Source organism: Chiloscyllium plagiosum, unplaced genomic scaffold, assembly GCF_037043375.1.
Source record: "Chiloscyllium plagiosum isolate Xiang-an unplaced genomic scaffold, Cpla_swu_hap1 HiC_scaffold_17, whole genome shotgun sequence".
Taxonomy (NCBI): domain Eukaryota; kingdom Metazoa; phylum Chordata; class Chondrichthyes; order Orectolobiformes; family Hemiscylliidae; genus Chiloscyllium; species Chiloscyllium plagiosum.
In genome coordinates, this window is record NW_028270155.1 from 6,134,405 (window position 1) to 6,140,353 (window position 5,949).

The window sequence follows — 5,949 nt, forward strand, 5'->3', positions numbered from 1 at the left end:
GGGTTCTGTCCTTGTTGCGGTTGGAGAGGTGGGGTTCGAGGGCGGAGGTGTGGGAAGTAGATGAGATGTGCTGGAGGGCATCATCGATCACGTGGGGAGGAAATTGCAGTCTTTAAAGGAGGCCACCTGGTGTGTTCTGTGGTGGAACTGGTCCTCCTGGGAGCAGATGCACCAGTGGTGGAGGAATTGGGAATACTGGGATGGCATTTTTGTAGGAGGCAGTGTGGGAGGAGGTATAATCCAGGTAGCTGTGGGGGTTGGTGGGTTTGTAGAAAATGTCGGTGTTGAGTCCTCCCACCCTGCCTCCTGTAAAAACGCTATCCCTTATTCCCAATTCCTCCACCTCTGCTCCCAGGAGGACAAGTTCCACCACAGAACACACCAGATGGCCTCCTTCTTTAAAGACCGCAATTTACCCTCCCACGTGGTTGATGATGCCCTCCAGCATATCTCATCCACTTCTCGTACCTCCACCCTCAGACCCCACCTCTCCAACCACAACAAGGACAGAACCCCCCCCCCCCAGTCCTCACCTTCCACTCCACCAACCTCCGTACACATCGTATCATCCTCCGCCATTTCCGCCACCTCCAGGGATATATTTCCCTCCCCACCCTATCCACTTTCCGCAAAGACTGTTCCCTCTGCAACTACCTCGTCAGGTCCACAACCCCCAACATACCACCCTCCCCTCCCAGGACCTTCCCCTGCCACTGCAGGAATTGCAAAACCTGTGTCCACACCTCCCCCCTCACCTCCATCCAAGGCCCCAAAGGAGTCTTCCACATCCATCAAAGTTTCACCTCCAATTCCACACATCATTTACTGTATCTGTTGCTCCTGATGTGATCTCCTCTACATAGGGGACACTGGACGCCTACTTGCAGACCGCATCAGAGAACATCTCCAGGACACCCACACAAATCAACCTCACCACCCTGTGACTGAATATTTCAACTCCCCCTCCCACTCTGCCGAGGACATGCAGGTCCTGGGCCTCCTCCTTGCCGCTCCCTCACCACCCGACGCCTGCAGGAAGAACGCATCATCTTCCGCCTCAGGACCTAACCTCATTCCTGATGAAGGGCTTTTGCCTGAAATGTCGATTTTCCTGCTCCTCGGATGGTGCCTGACCTGCTGTGCTTTTCCAGCACCACACTCTTGACTCTAATCTCTAGCATCTGCAGTCCCCACTTCCGCCTATGGATTTGGAAGGCCCTGTCTGAAGATTTTCATTGAATTTCTGCACTGCATTGTGTAGGTCATGAAGGGAGTAGATGTGGTGCCAAACAAGTGGGCTGCTTTGTCCTGGATGGTGTTGAGCTTCTTGAGTGTTGTTGGAGCTGCACCCATCCAGGCAAGTGGGGAGTATTCCCTCACACTCCTGACTTGCAGATTGGACATTTTTGGGGAGTCAGGTGAGCTACCTTTTGCAATATTCCGAGCCTCTGACCTGCTCTTGTGGCTGTTGTGTTTATGTGACAAATCCAGGGAGTTTCTGGTCAATGGTAACAGCCAAGATATTGCTAATGGGGAATTCAGTGGTCGGATAATACCATTGAATATCATGTGTCAATGGTTAGATTATCTCTTATTGGAGATGGTCATTACATGGCAATTGTGTGGTGTGAAGGTCACTTGTCAGCACAAGCCTGGATATTGTCCAGATCTTGTTGCATTTGAACATGGACTGCTTTGGTATCTGAGGAGTCACAAATGGTGCTGAACATTGTACAATCAGCAAACATCCCCACTTCTGATGTTATGATGGAGGGAAGGTCATTGATGAAGCAGCTGAAGGTGGTTGGTCCTAGGACACCTCCTTGAGGAACTCCTACAGAGATGACCTGGAGCTGAGATGGCTAACATCCAATAACGACGACCACCATCCTATGTGCCGGTATGACTTCAATCATTAGAGAGCTTTCCCCTTCATTCCAGTTTTGCTTGGGCCCCTTGATACCACATTTGTTTTTTGACTCATGAAATCTGACAATCATACTTTTTAAAAGTTTGATGTTATCTTTATGGATTTTTCTCCAAACATTTTATGTGAGCTTAATGAAAGCATCTTTCCATCATTTGCATTGTAACACTGATTGTACAGCACAATAATTACAGGATGATCACTTGCTAGAACAGAGGTCAAAACTAGAATACCTACAGGGTAGAAGTAGGCTGTTCAGCCCATCAAATCTATCCGTACATTTTCCTGTGGTTAACCCACCTGGCCTGGACAATCAAGATCCACAAGCCTGACCACCCTGGCCGACCCATTGTCTCAGCATGCTCCTGCCGCACTGAACTCATCTCTACCTACCTCGACACTGTCCTATCCCCCCTAGTCCAGGAACTCCACACATACGTTCGAGACACCACCCACGCCCTCCACCTCCTCAAAGACTTCCGTTTCCCCGGCCCCCAACGCCTCATCTTCACCATGGATATCCAATCCCTCTACACCTCCATCCGCCATGACCAGGGCCTCCAAGCCCTCCGTTTTTTCCTCTCCAGACATCCCCAACAGTAGCCTTCCACCGACACTCTCATTCATTTGGCTGAACTGGTCCTCATCCTTAACAATTTCTCCTTCGAATCCTCCCACTTCCTCCAGACCAAGGGGGTAGCCATGGGCACACGTATGGGCCCCAGCTATGCCTGTCTCTTTGTTGGCTACATAGAACAGTTGATCTTCCGTAATTACACCGGCACCACTCCCCACCTCTTCCTCCGCTACATTGATGACTGCATTGGCGCCACCTCGTGCTCCCGCGAAGAGGTTGAGCAATTCATCAACTTCACCAACACATTCCACCCTGACCTTAAATTTACCTGGACCATTTCTGACACCTCCCTCCCCTTCCTGGACCTCTCCATCTCCATTAATGACGACCGACTTGACACAGACATTTTTTACAAACCCACCGACTCCCACAGCTACCTGGATTACACCTCTTCCCACCCTACCTCTTGCAAAAATGCCATCCCGTATTCCCAATTCCTCCGCCTCCGCCGTATCTGCTCCCAGGAGGAGCGGTTCCACCATAGAACACACCAGATGGCCTCCTTCTTTAGAGACCGCAATTTCCCTTCCCACGTGGTTAAAGATGCCCTCCAACGCATCTCATCCACATCCCGCACCTCCGCCCTCAGACCCAACCCCTCCAACCGCAACAAGGACAGAACGCCCCTGGTGCTCACCTTCCACCCTACCAACCTTCGCATAAACCAAATCATCCGCCGACATTTCCGCCACCTCCAAACAGACCCCACCACCAGGGATATATTTCCCTCCCCACCCCTCTCCGCCTTCCGCAAAGACCGTTCCCTCCGTGACTACCTGGTCAGGTCCACGCCCCCCTACGACCCACCCTCCCATCCTGGCACTTTCCCCTGCCACCGCAGGAACTGTAAAACCTGCGCCCACACCTCCTCTCTCACCTCCATCCAAGGCCCCAAAGGAGCTTTCCACATCCATCAAAGTTTTACCTGCACATCCACTAATATCATCTATTGTATCCGTTGCTCCCGATGCGGTCTCCTCTACATTGGGGAGACTGGACGCCTCCTAGCAGAGCGCTTTAGGGAACATCTCCGAGACACCCGCACCAATCAACCACATCGCCCAGTGGCTCAACATTTCAACTCCCCCTCCCACTCTGCCGAGGATATGGAGGTGCTGGGCCTCCTCCACCGCCGCTCCCTCACCACCAGACGCCTGGAGGAAGAACGCCTCATCTTCCGCCTCGGAACACTTCAACCCCAGGGCATCAATGTGGATTTTAACAGTTTCCTCATTTCCCCTTCCCCCACCTCATCCTAGCTTCTAACCTCCAGAAACTCGATCCCCTGACCTGTCCGGACTTGTCCGACCTGCCCAGCTCCTTTTCCACCTATCCACTCCACCCTCTCCTCCCTGACCTATCACCTTCATCTCCTTCCCCACTGACCTATTGTACTCTATGCCACTCTGTCCCACCCCCACCCTCCTCTAGCTTATCTCTCCATGCTTCAGGCTTTCTGCCTTTATTCCTGATGAAGGGCTTTTGCCCGAAACGTCGATTTTGCCTGTCCTCGGATGCTGCCTGAATTGCTGTGCTCTTCCAGCACCACTGATCCAGAATCCTTCTTTAGAGACCGCAATTTCCCTTCCCACATGGTTAAAGATGCCCTTCAATGTATCTTGTCCACATCCTGCACCTCCGCCCTCAGACCCCACCCCTCCAACCGTAACAAGGACAGAACGCCCCTGGTGCTCACCTTCCACCCTACCAACCTTCGCATAAACCAAATCATCCACCAACATTTCCGCCACCTCCAAACAGACCCCACCACCAGGGATATATTTCCCTCCCCACCGCTTTCCGCCTTCTGCAAAGACCGTTCCCTCAGTGACTACCTGGTCAGGTCCACGCCCCCCTACAACCCACCCTCCCATCCTAGCACTTTCCCCTGCCACCGCAGGAACTGTAAAACCTGCGCCCACACCTCCTCCCTCACCTCTATCCAAGGCCCTAAAGGAGCCTTCCACATCCATCAAAGTTTTACTTTCACATCCACTAATATCATTTATTGTATCCGTTGCTCCCGATGCGGTCTCCTCTACATTGGGGAGACTGGGCGCCTCCTAGCAGAGCGCTTTAGGGAACATCTCCGGGACACCTGCACCAATCAACCACACTGCCCCGTGGCCCAACATTTCAACTCCCCCTCCCACTCTGCTGAGGACATGGAGGTCCTGGGCCTCCTTCACCGCCACTCCCTCACCACCAGACGCCTGGAGAAAGAACACCTCATCTTCCACCTCGGAACACTTCAACCCCAGGGCATCAATGTGGACTTCAACAGTTTCCTCATTTCCCCTTCCCCCACCTTACCCTAGTTCCAAACTTCCAGCTCAACACTCTCCCCATGACTTGTCCTACTGACCTATCTTCTTTTCCACCTATCCACTCCACCCTCTCCTCCCTGACCTATCACCTTCATCCCCTCCCCCACTCACCCATTGAACTCTATGCTACTTTCTCCCCACCCCCACCCTCCTCTAGCTTATCTCTCCACGCTTCAGGCTCTCTGCCTTTATTCCTGATGAAGGGCTTTTGCCCGAAACGTCGATTTCGCTGCTCCTTGGATGCTGCCTGAATTGCTGTGCTCTTCCAGCACCACTGATCCAGAATCTGGTTTCCAGCATCTGCAGTCGTTGTTTTTACCTGGACAATCCAACTAACCTGCACATTTTTCTGACTGTGGGAGGACTCAGTCACAGGAGAATAAATAAACTCAATTTAGGGAATCGAACCCAGGTCCCTGGTGGTGTGAGACAGCAGTACTAACCACTGAGCCACCACATCTCTGTTGCGTCGCTGTAGTCTTACCAGACCATAGAGGGGCTGTTCTTTCATTAGTGATAAGTGACTGGTAGTGGTGGCCCTCAGGCGAGGGAAGAGGTTGAGAAGGAGACTATTTATGCTAACCTCAATCTGGTGATGGGAATTGAACCCAAGCTATTGGCATCACAGCGCTCTATAAACCAGCATGGTGGCTCAGTGGTTAGCACTGCTACCTCATGGTCCCAGGTTCGTTTCCAGCCTCAGGCGACTGTCTGTGTGGAACTTGCACATCCTCCCTGTGTCTGCGTGGGTTTCCTCCGGATGCTCTCATAGTCCATAGATGTGCAGGTCAGGTGAATTGGCTATACTAAATTTTCTGTAGTGTTAGGTGCATTACAATGGGGTAAATGCAGGGGAATAGGTCTGGGTGGGTTGCTCTTCGGAGGGTCGGTGTCGACTTGTTGGGCCGAGTGGCCTGTTTCCACACTGTCTGGAATCTAATCTAATCTAAAACCGACAATCCGGCCAACGAAGGGAATGTTATGAACGAGTTTGAGAAGATGAGCTCCAACCCTGCTCAGTGACTGAGAGGCGGGATGGTTTCAAACTGTTTCCGAGT